This window comes from Neolamprologus multifasciatus, chromosome 15 (genome assembly GCF_963576455.1).
Source record: "Neolamprologus multifasciatus chromosome 15, fNeoMul1.2, whole genome shotgun sequence".
Lineage (NCBI taxonomy): Eukaryota > Metazoa > Chordata > Actinopteri > Cichliformes > Cichlidae > Neolamprologus > Neolamprologus multifasciatus.
In genome coordinates this window covers 38,375,139-38,393,954 of record NC_140453.1, presented here as the reverse complement: position 1 = coordinate 38,393,954, position 18,816 = coordinate 38,375,139, and the positions used below count along the sequence as shown (strand labels likewise).

The 18,816-nt window shown below is 39.3% G+C and overlaps 1 protein-coding gene and 1 long non-coding RNA gene across 2 annotated transcripts in view; one reads left to right on the top strand and one right to left on the bottom strand.

The window, feature by feature from the left end:
- nt5dc1 (5'-nucleotidase domain containing 1) overlaps nt 1-18,816 on the top strand; it is a 76,426-nt gene that overhangs the window by 18,662 nt on the left and 38,948 nt on the right. The gene's annotated exons all lie outside the window — the stretch shown is intronic.
- On the bottom strand, nt 4,819-5,223 carry LOC146502720 (uncharacterized). Its single transcript, XR_014869202.1, has 2 exons — nt 5,119-5,223; nt 4,819-4,962 (listed from the first exon to the last, which is right to left on the bottom strand). It is a non-coding gene; the product is annotated as an uncharacterized LOC146502720 (long non-coding RNA).

The following is an 18,816-nucleotide window of genomic DNA, read 5'->3' as shown; positions in this document are numbered from 1 at the left end:
CAATTATATCGTCAGTTATATCGTGCTTCCTACAAGCATTTCATACGTCTTCTGGGGGCAACAAGACAAGACTTACAGGACTTACATAATTTCCTTAGGGATTATTAAAGTAATATGATTCTGAAGATTTTCTGTGCCAGAAAATTTTATGAATTAAATAAAAAGACCATCAAAAACCATCACTTAAATCATATGAAATGACAGTTTCAAGATTGCATTCGATTGCAAATGTCTTTAATCTTTTGCTCTTAGTAAAACTCAGACTGCAAGAGGACTACAACCAGGATCCAGAAAACTCCCTGATCCTGTGTGCACATACACAGGGATTTTTAGAGATGACCCCAAACCTGGTTTAAATTTATGCAGTGGACTTTTTTCTTGGCTGCCATCCACACCCATGTGATGTTAGTAAGTTAGTCAGGCTAGCTCTTTGTTAATCTGTTGACCCCAAACCAATGTTTGGGCTCCATTTGTAGCCAAATACTCATAGAGGCATGGACTCTGTAAGACCTCTGAAAGTGTCCTCTGGTGTCTGGTGTCAAGAAGTTATCTTTAGATCATTTTAAAATTAGACTCACCCCAGCAGTCTCTTCCTAATTTATTCCCTTTCAGACCACTCTCAGCAAATACCACAAAATAATACACAGCTACCGACTAGGTGCACCCCAGCCACATGAGAACATCTAAAAAGAAATGTCACTGATATTTATATCAGCGTTTTAGTAGCCTCCTCATCTAAGACCCAAGTCATTCTCTTGCCATTTGTGATATATAATGCAGATTTTCTAATCTTCCTATCTTTTCCTTTACACATTGTTTGTTTGTTTTTGTTTTTGTTTTTTTTTTCGGTTTCTGCACTGTCTTGTCTCCATATTGTCCCAAGCCCTGCAGCCTGACAGAAAGAGGAAAATAATTGCAGGTTGATGTGCCTAAGGAAACAAGGAAGAGTGGAAAGCAAGAGCTAAAGATAGAGTGTTTGAGATGGGAAGTGACAGTGGCTAAGATTTAACGTTTTAATAAACCAAATAGGCCACTAAGAGGCACTTAGAGCTTTATGATTGGAAAGACTAAAGCTGGACCTCCTGGCTGAGTCTTGGCTGCAATTACAGGGATCCAAAGACAAAAATCATGGTTGCAGGCTTGACCAACCTGAGGCTAACTGTAATTCAGAATAGCAACTAAAGCCCTCACTGCATCCTTCTGGATTTTCTTTGCCTTTTTTTTTTCAGCCTGACAAAATCTTGCCCGAGTCATTATGAAATTATGGAGAGGTTGGTCTCATGAGAAAGAAAAATTAAAGTCAGAAACACAGAAGTCCATGGTTACCAAATCAGATTTTGCTCTCATTTTAGGATTTATTTCAGGAGCAGGTAAATGGGTTACTTTAAATCTAATTATCTTAATCAAGGCTGAGTGAGTGCTTTAATGACCAGCCCTTTTTATTTGTACCAAAGCCTTACCTCTAACTCCAGCTCATAATAAGCAGGTTTTCATGCTGCTGTTGCAATCTGCCTATCCCTGCGACTGAAGAAGAACCATAATACTTTACTCAGTCGCACGTCTTGGTCTTTGATACATTATATCATGTTTTGTCTTGTGTAGGTTGGAAACTAAAATCAACAAAAACAGTAGTCCCAAAAAAAATCCTGTGTACTGAATGTGATTACATGAATTTTATGAATAAACTAAACTATGAATGTAAACCTAGTGAAACCCATATTCACATATACACATTGGCGTGGATCAGACCACACCCATCTTTGAACTCAGTGTATTGTATTTTGCAGGCTGTGACACCCTGTGTAACAGGACCAAACTAAATCATCTAAATCATAAAGCTCATTGTCATTGCTCAGTTTGAAGGTGAAAGAATAATATATGAGATCAAACATGAGGAGCTTCCCGCTATGGTGACCCATTGTGGCAAAGTAGCAGCCAAAAGTAGCTTTAATGTGTACAGCCAGGGTGAAAGTACACTCTGAAATTGTCTAAATTCTAAGATTCCATGCATCAAAACATAAAAAACAATCTATTAGGCAAATACAACCTCAGATGAACTATGCAAGATGACAATACACAGTGTCGGTCTTTATTTAACAGAAGCCAAGAGCAAAGGCAATGTGTAAGAAACTAACTAACCCTTACTTCTATCATGGTTTTGGGGTTTTACAGTGAAAGGTGCTGCAAAACAAGAGGCTGTTTGCCCGCTTCAAGTCCTCAGTCCTTCCATACAGTGTTTACCTTCTTCTTCTCAATTCAATTCAATTCAGTTTTATTTATACAGCGCCAAATCACAACAACAGTTGCCTCAAGGCGCTTTATATTGTAAGGTAGACCCTACAATAATACACAAAGAGAAAAACCCAATAATCATATGACCCCCTTTGGCAAGCACTTTGGCGACAGTGGGAAGGAAAAACTCCCTTTTAATAGGAAGAAACCTCCAGCAGAACCAGGCTCAGGGAGGGGTGGCCATCTGCCATGACTGTTTGGGGTGAGAGAAGGAAGACAGGATAAAAGACATGCTGTGGCAGAGAGCCAGAGATTAAAAACAAGTATGATTTGATGTAGAGAGGCGTATTAACACATAGTGGTTTCTTCTAAACAGAAAGCTATGCTACTTGGACTCTCTCACTCTTTTTGCCTGGTGCATAAGAGGTAGACAGCACAGCTCTTTCCTGTTTACAGTCATTGTACTGGTTGTCCAGTGTCTCTGGGAAGCACTGCAGACTTGGTCCTGCTGCTAACTCACTGTGGAGATGGTGACAGCGGTGAGAAAAGGTGTTAGAGGCCAAACCCAGTGTCTTAAACAGCTCCTTCACTATTATGCATGTTTTTTTTCTTTTTTTGGAACAAGTGCTAGTGTTTAGCAAACACACAATTACAAAGCACAAGCACAAAAATGGACAGAGCAATAGCAACTGTCTGCTCCTGCAAACATCCGAGTCAAACGCTGTATTTCACTGATTATGAGTTGCTGTGGAAGAGAAAAAATATTGGATTCAGTGTCTTGTTGAAAGGTGGAGTCATTTGAAAGTTTTGTTGTTTATTGGCAAACTCCTTCATAACACGCTCTTCTTGTTGATTACATCTGAGGTGACATTCCTTACAGCCTTTTTCTGGAATTAAATGGCACTTAGAACTCAAAAATGTTTATGCCACTGAGAGAGCTTTATGATCAGAAGACAGACAGTCATACATACACCAGTCACCAGTGACATGGTCACGATTAGGTTGACATCCACGCCTTGATGTGCAAATCTAGACCACATAGGCTTAGTTCAGCAGGTTTGGGAGCAGTTACCTGGCAGCTGCTTCGGGGGAAATTACGTCAAACTTTGAAAGAGTTTTTCTGTGCCGCAGTGCCTGTATCCATGCAAGCAAGTCCTTTGCTATTAGCCATTATAGGACCTGTGTTTTAAACAGTTATTAAGTCAGTCTGATTAAAAAAGAAATGCACAGTCCTCAGCATTTAATAGAAAAGTACTGGCAGGCATGTTGCGTGTAAATCAAACAGAAACCATGAATTATTTTTGAATAAAAGCCAAGCAAAATAGAATGTTCTGTAAATATAAAAATACAAACCCTTCACCTGCTCTATGCTTTTTTAAATATAACCAGTAAGCTCAGTTCTTGGCATAAAGTATGTGCTTTAAGATGTCTTTATGGTATTTTAAACCATTACCCATGCTTATCAGTGCTGGTGGCCTGTGTCCTAAATATACTGGAATCTGTGTGGATTTCCCTCGCTGGGCTGCTCTCCGCTCAGGTCCGTTGTTGTTTTTGTCGGTTTAGGTTTTATTTTAGGTGTTGGGCTGGGAGAACCATTCTTAGCCGGTGGGAAGAATGTGTAAGGAAGTTTAGAAGCTTTTTTCCTCCTCCAATCCAAAGAAACCGAGCGTCCCTCAGCAGAAATGAATAAGGAGCGAGTCACGAATAGCATTTATCTCACGAACAGTAAATATCTTTGGTTTGATTTTCACCACAGATAGTGGAAGTGGGTATAAATTTGAAAACGTAAAAGCCATTATATCCATTAAAGTAGCTTAAATAAGTTTTAACTTGTAGCCCCAGAGAAAATATACAGAATGTAAAATTAGCTGAGTAGGGTTTTTCTTTTATTTATGGTCCATCATTACAGAAAAGGCAACATCTACATATAATTGTACAGTGTCAGATTTGCATCTTTTTTATCAGCACTGTGAAATGTAATAATGAATAATAGGTCCATGTTTCCTCTGTAGCTTTTGGCTGCAGTCAGCTAAACCATTCACAAAATGAAGTATGTGTTGTTTACAGGGGTGCTTAAGAAAGAACACAGCGAGGCTGTGGAGGAATGAAACAAAGCTCTTGGACTGCACTCTTTAAACTGTGCTGAGACGTGTAAACACAGTCTGAAGATTGCTGCTCTTACCAAAACGGGGGCTTTGTGTTCCCAAAAGCGACTGCATTGTAGCTTTGTAGCCGTGGGTGTGTTGACACCAACACTGAATGGTGTGATTTACAGAGTGCTGTGAATAGGTCAAGGTCAAAAACTTTTGTGGATATATGTAGGAACAGAACAAATCATAAATGGGCAAGAATGAGGGGATCAGGACTAAAGGAAGGCATTTTTTTGCCAGCGATGCTAAGACAAAGGCTGCATCTACACTAATCAAGATAAATTTGAAATAGGTGTTTTCGTCTAAAAACGCTCCGCGTCCACACTATCGTTTCCAAGCATTTCCAAATAGTTGTTCATCCACACGGAAGCAATCAAAAACGCTGCATTCCTGTATTGCGCATGGGTGACACTGTCTGCCGTTTATTTACTTAACGGCTCTTTGAAACATTGCGGCAAAATGTTGAGGAAAAGCACTGAGTTTTTTAAATGGACTAACAATGAGGTGGAGTTGTTGCTGCGAGTAACACAAAAGTACAAAGTTGCAAAAGCAAGTGAGAATTAAAGATTTTGAAGAAAAGCTTTCTGGAGCATGTCTGTGAAGGTTCTCAGTCATCCAGGTCATCGTAGTCAAAGGAGCTTGCAAAGAAAAGCGTCTGAAGTTCTTTAAGTTACTTTAAGTTCATTTCAAGTAACTTAAAGAAGTCCAGACGCTTTTCTTTGCAAGCTCCTTTGACCTTTCTGGAGCATGTACAAACTGATATTAATCTTTAATAGGGCTGTCAAAATTGAGAGCAAACAAAACAATTACTGTATAATGCCCTCCATAATCTTAGTTTAACTGGTCACATGACTGCAACACATAACTAAAATACACTATTGTTTTTGAAAAGGCTCCGTGTTCACAGTCCACACTGCGACTGTATCCGCTTTGGAGAACGTTTTCAAAACGCTGTGTTTTCCTTGACCAAAAACGCCGTCTCAGTGTGGACGGAAGGCCAAAACAGAGAGAAAAAGATGTGTTTTCAAACAAAAACGTATTAGTGTGGACATGGCCAAAACTTGCAAGTAGATTATGGTGTCTGACCCAGCACATGAGTCTGTGTCTGTTAACCAGCTCAGGCGCTTTTCTTATTCACAGCATTAGGCATTTAAGTGCCTAATACTGAACTGAATACACGAACTGATACAAGAAGACTTATAACCTGTTACTGTAGCTACTTTAGCATATTTTAATTTTCTAAAAAATAGCAAAACAAAAGAGGTTTTCAGTTTTGCTTTTAGCTTCCTTTGCTGAACCAAAAACTTTATGTACTGTCACACCTTTTCCCAGAATGTGAGTCTTTGAAACTTGGTTCGGATGATTTGATGGATTATTTGGCTTCTTTCTATTATAGGTTTAAAATAGCTGGTCAGTCATGAATGGTTTGCTGCGCTCCCATGCATCAAACAGGGGGCTTTGGACTGTAATGAACATTGGTTAGGTGAACTTGTCCAACCCTCCTTGACCCTATAATTACTTGGACCTTCTTACAACTCTCAACCCATTGGTTTCGAGTATGTGGACAAAACCCATTTAATGTAATTCACAGCAGAAGGAAGAGGCTAACTGCAGCTGTGAGCGATAGGGAGAAGTAGTAAATAGGACTAGTTTTCATTGACAGTATTTTGAAACCGCTGCTTTGGTTTTGCTCGAATTTTATTAGCAATATACACATGTGTAATTCAGCTGCTAGTTTGAAGTCAGCAAGTATCACCCAGGAGAGGTGGAGCAAGTGAAATAAAGTAATGCCCAATTTTCTCAGTAAAATGGTGAAGTGGCATGTGCTCTGGTTTTTATGGTAATCCAGCAAATCCAAAATAAGATTGCTTTAAACTCTGCAGTTTCATTTCAAACATAGTATTAAGCTGCAAAAATACCAAAATGTTCTCATCAAATTCACCACGTCTCTGACCACTCATTCACCTCAGCATCCACTGCTAAATTCACTACTGAATTTGTTTAGCTCAGGAGAATTGTTTGGAGCTATGTCTGATAGCGTGGCTGCTTTCTGCATCTGAAGCCTCCTAACCAAAATCCCATGGTTTATGGTGTGATTGTAATCCTTCAAAGCAGAATCCTATTACACTTTTGCAACATTTTCCTAAACCCTGGTCTTTTAGACTACAGCTTTTTCTAGAGACAAATCACCATTCAGCTGTCTGCACTCTTATATAATATATAATCCTGATAGACTTTTATTGTAATCAGTAACTATATTACTATCTAGCTTGTCACAGTGTTTTTCTATGCATCCATCGCTCAGGGCTGTCATGAAGTGAGTGCGTACATGTGCCACTTGTATGTTGACACAGCAACTGTATCCATGTTTTTACAGCTTTATAAAGATTTAAGTTGGATGGTGAAGTCATCCATACCACAAGGCTAAATTAGTTTGTAAAGTAGCAAGTGGATTGAATATGACATCTTTGTTTGTGTCTTTATTGTGCCAACACCAAACCTTGAAAAAGTTGGAACGAGAAGAAGGAAGGAAGGAACCTGAAAACATGCACACTTACCCACTCTTATCTGCTTACTGTTACAAACATAGCTGTAATAGTGAGTAAAAAAAGCAGATTTTACAGCTAATACGTGATGTCAGTTATTGTAAAGGTTGACTGTGTAACTATTGTAAAGCGAGTAAAGGTTGACTCTTCTTTCTCTCTCTCGATCCCTCTTCTCCTCTCATTTTCTTCCCCTCTCCTTTTGTTAACCCTCTTCCCAAACTCTCTTTCTTTCTCTTTCCTGGCCTCCGATCCTGTCCTTTCTGATTGTAATAACTCAAAATGAAATAAATAAATAAATAAATAAATAAATACTACTACTACTACTACCACTACTACTACTACTAATAATAATAATAACAATAATGATAATAATAATAATTTATGTCAAATAAAATATGACAATCAAGTGGACCAGTATAGCAAAAGCCGTATAAATCTGTTGGGCATTTTTCTTGGCCTTCAGACAATAACTCTGATTGCTACAGAGCCGGATGGGACATACAAAATACAAACAAACATCATAACTTCATTACAGTTTGTGCAAGAAACAGATTTCAAATTTAGAAAGCAGAGAAATGTGCTTTATAGGGATATTCAGTGTATCACAGTAAAGCATTCACAAGGTACTGCTGTCTGGACACAGACAGAAAAAGCAGCTCCACCTACACCGCGTTCCAAATTATTATGCAAATGATATTTTCCTCTGATTTTCCTAAGCAGTCGATTCAAATGACAGTTGGTATAATTTTCGATTCATCAACCAATAGAGTATAATTCAAATGTTACTGAACAAAACTCCCAATAAAAACAGTATCTCTTTCAAAAATAAAAAAAACTTAAAATGCGCTGTTCCAAAATATTACACAAACAGAGTTTCAAAAGTTTTTTAGGTTGTAAAGAACTCAAAATGGTTATTTGTAGAATTTGCAGCATTAGTAGATCAATTTTACTGAAATCAAAAGGATTCAAGTCAGGGAAAAATGGGGACCACACCATGATTTTCTCTTCTTTTATGCCGATAGCAGCCAATGATGCACAGGTATTCCTTGTAGCATGAGATGGTGCATTGTCTTGCGTGAAGATGGTTGTGTTGCAGAAAGCACAGTTCTTCTCTTTCTACCATGGTAGAAAGTGGTCAGTCAGAAACTACACATACTTTGCAGAGGTCATTTTCACACCTTCAGGGACCCTAAAAGGGCCGACCAGCTCTCTCCTGGTGATTCTGGCTCAAACTATGACTCCACCACCTCACTACTGTTGTTGCAGCCTTGTTGGGACATGGTGGCTGTCCACCAACCATCCAGCACTGCATCCATCTGGACCATCCAGGGTTGTATGGCACTCATCAGTGAACAGGACTGTTTGAAAATTAGTCTTCATGTAGTTCTGGGCCCACTGAAGCCGTTTCTGCTTGTGAGCATTGGTTAGGGATGGCCAAATAGAAGGTTTATGCACAACTGCAATTCTCTGGAGGATCCTACACCTTGATGTTCGCAGGGCTCCAGAGGTACCAGCAGCTTCAAATATCTGTTTGCTGCTTTGTAATGGCCTTTTAGCAGCTGCTGTCTGATGTATTTCTCTGGCAGAAACCTTCATCATTGTGCCTTTATCTGCACGAACCCGTGTGTGCTCTGACTCAGCCACAAATCTCTTAACATTATGGTGATCACGCTTAAGTTTTCGTGAAATAGCTGTTTTTCATTACATGTCGAAAGGCATTCAACTATTTCATGCTTTTCAGCAGCAGAGAGATCCTATTTCCTTCCTATATTGCTTGAAAATGATGGTCTGCTTAATAATGTGGAATATCCTTCTTTAGTAGTTTTTCCTGTAATTGGGCTCACCTGGCAAACTAATAATCATAGGTGTCCGGCATTGATTTCAGTCATCCAAAGAGCCCTGAGACACAATTCCATCCATGTGTTTAATTGAAAAACAACTTATTTAATCTTTATGACATTTAAACACAATTTGCATAATAATTTGGAATGTGGTGTAGATTTTACCATGTGTGCTTCCCACTACTGTAACTCGTCAACCATTTTGGATTAGAGAGGAAATTCAAATGGTTCTTCAAAGATGAGAATTATTTTGTATGTTTTATACTCCAAGACACATTTGGGATTAAAATTTTTATTAAAGTATTTCTTAAATGCTGCAGAGTGCACATTGAAGTTTTTTGATTCAGTTTCAGATTTTGACTACTAAGAGTACGACAGCAGCACGAGACAGAAAGAGTGTGTGATGTGTTGTACTTTAATTATATACCTTACCGTGATCACTGTGTTTTTGTTCCCTTAGTCACTTTAGGCACTCTGTGCCTGATTTATTTTCTGCCATTTTCTGTAATGGAGTTCAGCAAGATGAGGTTTTACTTTGCTGTCTCTCTCCAGTGATAGAAAAACACAAGCAGTACATACAGCTAGGCCCATATATATTTGGACATTGACACTGTGCATTTATTGCACAATGCATTTATATAATGGAGATGGACATAATGTGTTGACTCTCAGCTTACATCACTGAAACTGGATGAAGGATTTAGGTGTTTCAGCTCCTTAACATGACCAAAAGTAATTGGACACACAATTTAATGGCATTTCATGGGCCGGTATGGGCAATTGCTTTGTATAGCCATTATCAATTAAGCAAGGCCTACAGTTTTATGTGAGGTGTGGTGTTTGAAGATTTTGCTGTAAACAGACCACATGCAGTCAAAGGAGCTCTCCATGCAGGTGGAAAAAAGGCATACTTAAGCTGTGAAAACAAGAAAAAATACATCTCAGAAATTGCTACAGTTTGTTACATTCTCTGAGAAAGAAAGAAAGCACTACTGAACTTATGTTCATGGAAGACAACACTTGTGGATGATCGCAGAATCATTTCCATGGTGAAGCGAAACCCCTTAACAGCAGCCAACCAAGTGAACAACACTCTCCAGGAGGTAGGCATATTGATATCCAAGTGTACCATAAAGAGAACTGCATTAAAGTAAGGATTGACACAGGGTTCACTGCAATGTGCAAGCCACTTATAAAACTTGAGAATAGAAAGGCTAACTGAACTTGCTAAAAAAAAACATCTAAGGATCTAAGAAAGCCAGCAGAGTTGAGGAAAAACATTCTTTAGACATATGAAACTGGGATCAATACCAGAATGATGGCAACAAAAAAGTATGGAGAAGGCGTGGAACAGCTCATGATCCAAAGCATACCACATCATCTGTAAAGGCACTGTGATGGCTTTACAGAATGAATTCTGAGGTGTTCAGAAACACACTGTCTGGTCAAATACAGCTAAATGCAGTCAAACTGATTGGGCGGCATTTCATAATGCAGATGGACAATGACCAAAAGCATTGCATTCACAATGCTTGCATTCACACCAGTGTGTGAATGCAAGAGTGAATGAATAGTGGCATTGTAAAGCGCTTTGGGTGCCTTGAAAAGCGCTATATAAATCCAATCCATTATTATACAGCCAAAGCAAGCTAGGAGTTTATTAAAGCAAAAAAGTGGAATATTCTTGAATGCTGATTGTAACCCAACTGAGAGTGGATTTCAGTTGTTCACTAAACTTCGAACTCAAATGCCCACAAACAAACAGCAACTGAAAGCTTCTGCAGTAAAGGCCTGGCAGTGCATTAAAAAGGAGGAAACGCAGGATCTGGTGATGTCCGTGAGTTCAAGGCTGTCATTGGCAGCAAAGGGTTTTCAACCAAGTACTAGAAATTAACATTTTATTTTCGGTTATTTAACTTGTCCAGTTACTTTTTAGACATCATCAGATCCAGCACTGCACATGATCTGTTGTTTATTGTTTGTTGAACAGTTAAAAATGATGGAGTTACATGTATGTGTGTTAACAGTTTGCTGCTCCCATATGTGTATTCAGGACACGCAATATTTACATTCACCCCTCCCATCTGTGTCTCCAGTGACAGAGCTAGAGAAACCACAAAATCCACAGCTGACTTCTAAGTCCTGGGTCTCGTCTGTTAGTGTTAGGCTATTTTCATGTTTTAAAATGATCTGTTTGGCACTGGAGTCCCTTTGTCATTGTGTTTTAAACAAATGTATACATATGTTCCACTGCGTGACGTTCCCCACATCAGGGTGGGGATGCACAGTGTTATGTCTGACTTGCCAAATGATGTTGTGGTGGCGCCTTTCTTTGATCAGCCCCATGTTTGCTCGCAGATAAGCTAAATATGTGTTTTGCGTACAACATAACAGATGAGGCATGTTCTGCGCTGCGTCAAATAAACAGCAGCCTCCTAATGAACTGCTAGTTTAGCTTCCATCAGGTTTTCCTTGGAGGATGAATGACGCTGCCATATCTTAAACAAGGATAAAATAATGGTAATTGCTCATGTGGTTGGATGTTAGAGTGTGATCAGTAGATTTCAGTCTTAAGAATTTAAAATAAGCGTTTATTCACTGCTCTGAAAGGAACGATTATCGCACCTTTTTTTGGAATACAGAGAATGAGCTCTGACTTACTTTTAACATCAGTTCCATCTGACATCAGCAAAAGGAGCCTCTTGTTTCTTCTGCTCTGAGAGTTGTAAAAACTTAACTGAGGAGCAGCTTGGAGTGTGATTAAAGCGGCTCCCACCAAAGACTTCATTAACTGTTCTCATATTGTGAGAAGACAATAGTTGCACTCAGCTCAATATGTCTTTAATAGCCCGCCTTGCTGCTGTTAAGGTTGTGAAAAATGCAATAAATATGAGTTTGGATTGCATTGTATATGTATATAAAAATAGTTTAAATATGTACTGAATAACTAAAATGTGAGGCTCAGCTCTAAGCATTCAGGGTGAAGAACCAATAGCTACCTATAGGCCTACAGGACTGACATTTGTGAGTATTCTCTACAGCAAGCCTATTCAAATGGCGGCCCGCGGGCCAAATGCAGCCCAGAAGCAACCTGCGAGTGGCCCTGCCTGTGGTCCTGGCAGAAACACAAAAAATTAATTGATTAATTAATTTTTAAAAAATTAAAAAGTTAAAAATTCCTACAGCGTAGTGTAGACTGTGAATGCAACACTCCTAGTAGCCTAGCAATATTTAACCCACAATGCACTGTGATGTAAACATATTAAACAATCATCGTAATATATGATGCGACAACGGCACGTCTTTCTCACTCCAAAAGCGCAAAATTGACAATGAAAACTGTCGGTTTAACCCTGCCTGGACTGACAAATACTTATTCATTTTACCGAGTTTAATAATCTTACAACCGGAGTTGTACTACCATGATGAGGGTCCTGTACAGCCCAAGAGACAGCTGCAGCAGCTTCCCTTCGTGTTGGGTTCTTGGCGAAGAAGAAAAGGCCTTTCACAGATTCTGAAACAGTGAAATACTGCATGCTGGCCGTGGTGGATGTGGTGAAAAGTGATGAAAAAATTAAAGTAAGTGTGACATCTGCTATTAAAAACGTACCCCTGTAGGACAGTTCAAATATTTGTAGAGTTGAAGTTCTGGCGTCAGACGAGTTTGAAATGCTGTTAGATGACCTGAAGAAAACTGATGTAATGTCTATAGCAGGAGATCACAGCTCACGGCTTACTACCGTTAGAGGGACACACAGCTGGCGAAATAATGTTTGAGAAGATTTAAGCTCTTTTTGAGGAAAATGGTCTGGATATGAAGCATGTCTGTATACTTGTGACAGATGGGGCTCCATCCATGGCAGGAAAAGTGAGTGGTCGGCAAAAGATTTATTTTAATTTGAAAGGTAATTATCAAAATGGTTTTTTGTTATTATTATTATTATTATTATTTCAAATGTGCAAAAAATAGTTTAGTTATAGCTCCCTTTTTTTTAAATGGACCTTTTGGTGTGCATTTGTGAGAGGTCACCAGATTTACAGGGGAAAAGGAATAAAAAAATTACTTGTTTTTCAATACAGTTGTGTGGGTTTGAAATTGATCATAATCTGCTGCTTACTGGCTGCAAAAAAATATATGGCCCAGATAAATTCCTCGCTTTGAAAATCTGGCCCAACTAACTTTGTAGTTGAATTGCCATGCTCTACAGTGATTATCATGAACTTTTAAACAATACTGAGAAAAGGAGTAAATTGCCTGCTTTTAATCTTAGTAAACGACACTTGTGTGATTCATTTAAAAGTGCGGCAAGTAATTTTTTGAATTTGTTTAATAGGAAAAAAGGAACACTGTCCTCATGAATATATTCGTTAGTGTTTAATCACGTCTTCCACCAAAGTGATCCATTCTCCAAAACTTTGAATTATTATTTTGAAAATAAGGAGCGTGCACCAGAAGCCGTCATGTTGCCTCACCATCTTGAACACAGTGGCCAAGAAGGACATTACCACCACATACAGTGGCTTGCAAAAGAGGAGGATGTTGTCCAAGATAAAGACAATGTTGGATAATACCTCCCACCCACTCAGGGGCGGATCTAGAGAAATTTTCTTAGGGTGGCAAAGAAATCAAATGGGGGGGAGGGGGGGCCAAAAACAAAGCCTTTTTATTTTTTCAAACACATATGCAGGTGGTTACATATGGTTAAAATGAGTCAAATGCAGTAAGTACACATGTTTTTCATATAAATATAGTCTATAACTAAATTATTGTCTGTAGCCAATGAGTTTTGATTTTATGTACTGTATAGCCTGTATAATAAATATGTAGCCCAATAAGTATAAAATCCAGAAAGCTACACAACATGGGGTGGTTGCTTTATGGACTGGTTCTTATATAGCGCTTTTCTACTCTCACAGAGTACTCAAAGCGCTCTATACAACATGCCTCATTCACCCAATTACACCCATTCTCACAAGCACTTTATCTATACGTAGTGCTTTCCAAGTACATTCACACACATTCATACTCCGATGGATGCATCGGAGAGCAAGTTCGGGTTAGTATCTTGCCCAAGGATACTTGACATGCAGACTGGAGGAGCCAGGGATCGAACCACCAACCTTCCGATCAGTAGGTGACCTGCTCTACCTCCTGAGCTACAGCCACCCTTTACAAGCTTTACAAACACAACTAACTTAAGTTTCACACTGTTTTTTGTTAGAAAACAATCACATTGTTACATGCTTAAATTACACAAAATGTCAGAAATCTGCACTGTCATGAACAACAAACAACTAAATTCAGTTGAGCTGAAAAGAATGATACCAAACAAGGCAAGAGGAAAAAATAAAATGAAACAATTTGAGGGTAAATTACAAATGTAAACTCAAAAGGAGTCAAAAATCAGCAGTTGTATTTCAGACCTCAGAGGGTTAATTCAACAAATCATGAAAAATTAGATTTGAGATCTGACAACTGCTGTTCACAAACGCTGTCCATCTAATCTGACTGAGCTGGAGCTGTTTTGCAAGAATTTCAGTCGCTAGATGTGCAAAGCTGGTAGAGACATACCCTAAAAGACTGGCAGCTGTAATTGCAGCAAAAGGTGGTTCTACAAAGTATTGACTCAGGGGGCTGAATAATTACGCACATTCCACTTTTCAGTTATTTATTTGTAAAAAATGTTTGGAATCATGTATGATTTTCATTCCACTTCTCACGTGTACACCACTTTGTGTTGGTCTTTCACGTGGAATTCCAATAAAATGGATTCATGTTTGTGGCTGTAATGTGACAAAATGTGGAAAAGTTCAAGGGGGCTGAATACTTTTGCAAGCCACTGTACATAGTAAACATCTTTAAATTAAAAAATCACAAATAGCTCTTTCATATATATGACCATTTAACATTGATGTACATTTTCATCATGTCGTTCTCCTCCTCCAAAACTGCTCTTTCCCTGCTCTTGTGTCCACTCCTCACCTCAAGCCTCTTCTCCTGGACTGAAGTGAGATCTCGAACACACAAAAACATTTGTAAACATGCTTATTTATCCTGTGTGTCCTTCAGTGTTGCTTTTTGGTAATCTCAGTCTCTCGCTGAATGTACTCCTGTGGCTTGCCAGCAAGTTATGGAGTGGATGGGAGGTATTATCCAACATTGTCTTTATCTTGGACAACATCCTCCTCTCCGACACCACCCTAAGGGAGTCCAGCTCCATCCCCACAACATTACTGGCCTTGCGGATCAGTTTATTTAGTCTGTTGGCATCTGCGACCCTCAACCTGCTGCCCCAGCATGCAACAACATAGTGGATAGCACTGGCCACAACAGACTCATAGAAAATCCTGAACATTGCCCAACAGATGTTGAAGGACCTCAGCTGCTTCAGAAAATAGAGACGGCTCTGGCCTTTCCTGTAAAGTGCAGTGGTGTTTTTAACCCAGTCCAGTTTTTTGTATTTATAGTTCTCCGCAATGTCCACATTGATCCTCTGGATTGAAACAAGGGTCAAGGTTTTCCTGGTCTTCCTAAAATCCACAATCAATTCCATGGTCTTTGCCACGTTGAGCTGCAGATGATTCTGCTTGCACCACGTGACAAAGGAGTAAACCACAGCCCGTACTCTGACTCATCACCCTTGCTCATGCATCCAACCACCCCAGAGTCAATAGAAAACTTCTGAAAATGGCAGGTCTCTGTGCAGTGGTTGAAGTCTGTGGTGTAGAGGGGAAAGAGGGAAGGGGGGGAGGACGGTCCCTTGTGGTGCCCCTGTGTTGCTGATTATCTTGTCAGACACACACTATGGAAGACGTACATATTGTGGTCTTCCTGTCAGGTAATCAACAATCCAGGACACCAGAGAAGCATCCACCTGCATCTCTCTTAGTTTATCACCCAGGAGGGTTGGCCTGATGGTGTTGAATGCACTGGAAAAGTCAAAAAACATGACCCTCACAGTGCTTGCCGGCTGGTCCAGATGGGTGTAGACACGATTGAGCCTTGAGGATGCGGGGACTCACCCTGTCTGGTCCAGCAGACTTATTTGGAGTCTCCTTATTTGCCTCTGAACCTGGTTGTGAGTGAAAGTGATAGTTGGGGGAGGGGTGTCAGAACTTTCACTGGAGGCAACAGTGCTATGTGGAGAGAGAGGGAGACCATGTCCACACTAATACATTTTTGTTTGAAAACGCATCTTTTTCTCTCTGTTTTGGCCTTCCGTCCAAACTGAGATGGTGTTTTCGGTCAAAGAAAATGGAGCGTTTTGAAAACGCTCTCCAAAGCGGATACATTTGAAAACGCCGTTTTCGTGTCGCAGTGTGGACAGCGAACCCGGAGCCTTTTCGAAAACAATGACACATTTTAGTCATGTGATGCAGTCATGTGACCAGTTAAACTAAGATAGCGGAAGGCATTACACAGCAGTTGTTTTGATTGCTCTCAATTTTGACAGCCCTATTAAAGATTAATATCAGTTTGTACATGCTCCAGATGCTTTTCTTCAAATTCTTCATTTCTCACTTGCTTTTGCAACTTTGTACTTTTGTGTTACTCGCAACAACAACTCCACCTTATTGTTAGTCCATTTAAAAAACTTTGTACTTTTCCTCGACATTTTGCCGCGGCGTTTCAAAGAGCCGTTAAGTAAATAAACGGCAGACAGAAATGAGGCAGGTCGAATCGGCTGGTGTTTCACCCATGCGCAGTACTAAAAATGACACTTTCCCATTCTCATAGAAAGTTTACTCGCCAAGTGCAGCTAACAGCAGCGTTTCCTGACAGAAAAGTTAAGGATATCCTCATCAACTCACCTCAATATCCCTGTCAAACAAACGTGTGCTTCACTTACTCACTGGATTGTATTAGACTCCTTTCACAACATTTTACAGCCTCCCCTTGGAGCATACAATTGCATGTGATAAAAGCCCAATGGCATTTATGTTCACATATTTTATTCTCCTAGTGATCACTGCTTCATCATTTTAATACCTTTGTCTCTAAAGTCTGGGTTCTTTTTTTCACTGCTATAATTAAGTCATAATATCATAATCTATTGATAGTTCCATTAAACTTGGTGATCATTCTTACTCAGCTTTACTGCAAGGTGATCATTTTGCTTTTCTCTCAGGCATCCTGGGCCCTATCAGAGTCCCAGTCCACAGATTGGATATAGAAATAGTATTTCTTCTGTTTACGTCAGCAATATAAAAGATGTTGTTGCAACATAAGTTAGTATTTTTGCCATTTTTTTCATCCTGTGTGAACTGATGAGGAGTAGCGATCGTGCGCGCTTCCCATGTGTTTTCTAAGACTCATGTATGAAGATGGTAGCCAAAGAGGTAGCTATTGTTTATGGAGATTGCACCTTGGAGGATAATTCATCACTGTGAGTGCCATAAACTCCCTGTGATTATAAGAAACCAGACTGGACTTGTTCAGGGTTTTACACATTTTGCTTTTTGTGCTTTTCTTTTGTCGGTGTCCTTCTGAGAGTCAGCAAAATGTAGTTAAGATAAATATACATAAATATGTTTAATTTGAAGGGCAATTTCACTTGTGCATTTAACTCTTGTTTACAATAGGCAATGGGATTTTTGAATCAGCGTTTTCTTCCCTGTGTATTTCGGTTGCGCTGCACCTACTGAGACTGTGCATGGTGTCACCCTGTATAGGGAATTTAAGATGTGATCTTCCTGAGATCAGACCTTAAAGTATGAATGCCTGCAGTTTTCTTAAGATAGCACTGGCTAAATATAGCTCTGGTTTGGTGTAATGACAGATTGCAGTGTCCCTCACGTTTGCTCTGAGGCGAAAGTGACTGCGCAACTGGCGTCACTGTCCCCCACAGCGATGTGTATAAGGGTGTCCAAAAACCACCGTCCCTTTTTTTTCACAGCTGCCATTGTTCTTTGTGTCACCTTTTATCTCCACTTCAGTAGCACTTCTTCAGAAAGTAGAAAAGCTAAGGGACAGGAGTCTATCTGCCTGCCTAGTGAACAACTGAAAGGTTTCCCTGTTCTCTTTTTCATGTTCCTTGATCATTAAGATAAAACACCCTTTAAAGCACAACACCTCAACAAAAGACCGCTTTGGGAAAGCTATATTCTAATGTATGATAGTCTAATTAATCTACTTAGATCAAACTGGGACAGCAGGCAGATAAATCCTTGGAGGTGTAATTCATCATCTTTCACAAAAAGTTACCTGAAATCTAACCCTATATTTTTTAGAGATAAAAAGGACCATTTGGGGAAAATACTTTTGGGGAGATGGAATGATGGATGGAGGAATTTCCACAACTCATGCATTCCCTACATTCATTGTATGATTTAATAGGACTACAAAATAAAATACTTTACTAATGCAATCTTTAAAATTTCTTCCAGTTTATGAAATTTATTTGATTTATTTTTCTCCGGAAACATCTTCCTAATCTGTCTTAGGAACAAAGTTATCTTATATTAATATTAATGAGGCACTTTCTAACCACAACTTGACTAAACTCGGTTGAGTTTTACAATGAAAACAACTTGTGAGCGTGTGATATTTGTTGAGGTGTGTTTCAGATTACATTGAACTCTGCAGTCTTACACTAGTCAGTATATTCCAGCGTAATGTAACACCTTTGTACCATAATGTTAGGTTTTCCACCACCATCAACAAAACTTTATTGTTCCAGTAGATGCATACTGTTACTGTTAATTGTACTCTCTGCAGTGTTTAAATGCTTACATATACACACACAGTTACTGTCCCTCCACACATAGGACTGGGTTCTGCTTCTATGCTCCAGCTTTGTTTACTTTTTCTCACCGAGGGTTCTAGACTTCTGATTGGCCAACATTTCTACACGGTTAGGAATATATCGCCACCTGTTGCTTTGGCATGTTCCTAGCAGCATTTTTCTTCATTTCTGCCTTTACGTGTGGACGGGATTATTTTTTAAAACGAAAACGGAAAATCTCCGTTTTCAAAAATACCCGTGTACGTGTGGACGTAGCCTAAGAGAGTGCTGTACAAGTACCAATCTATTTATTACTATTTTT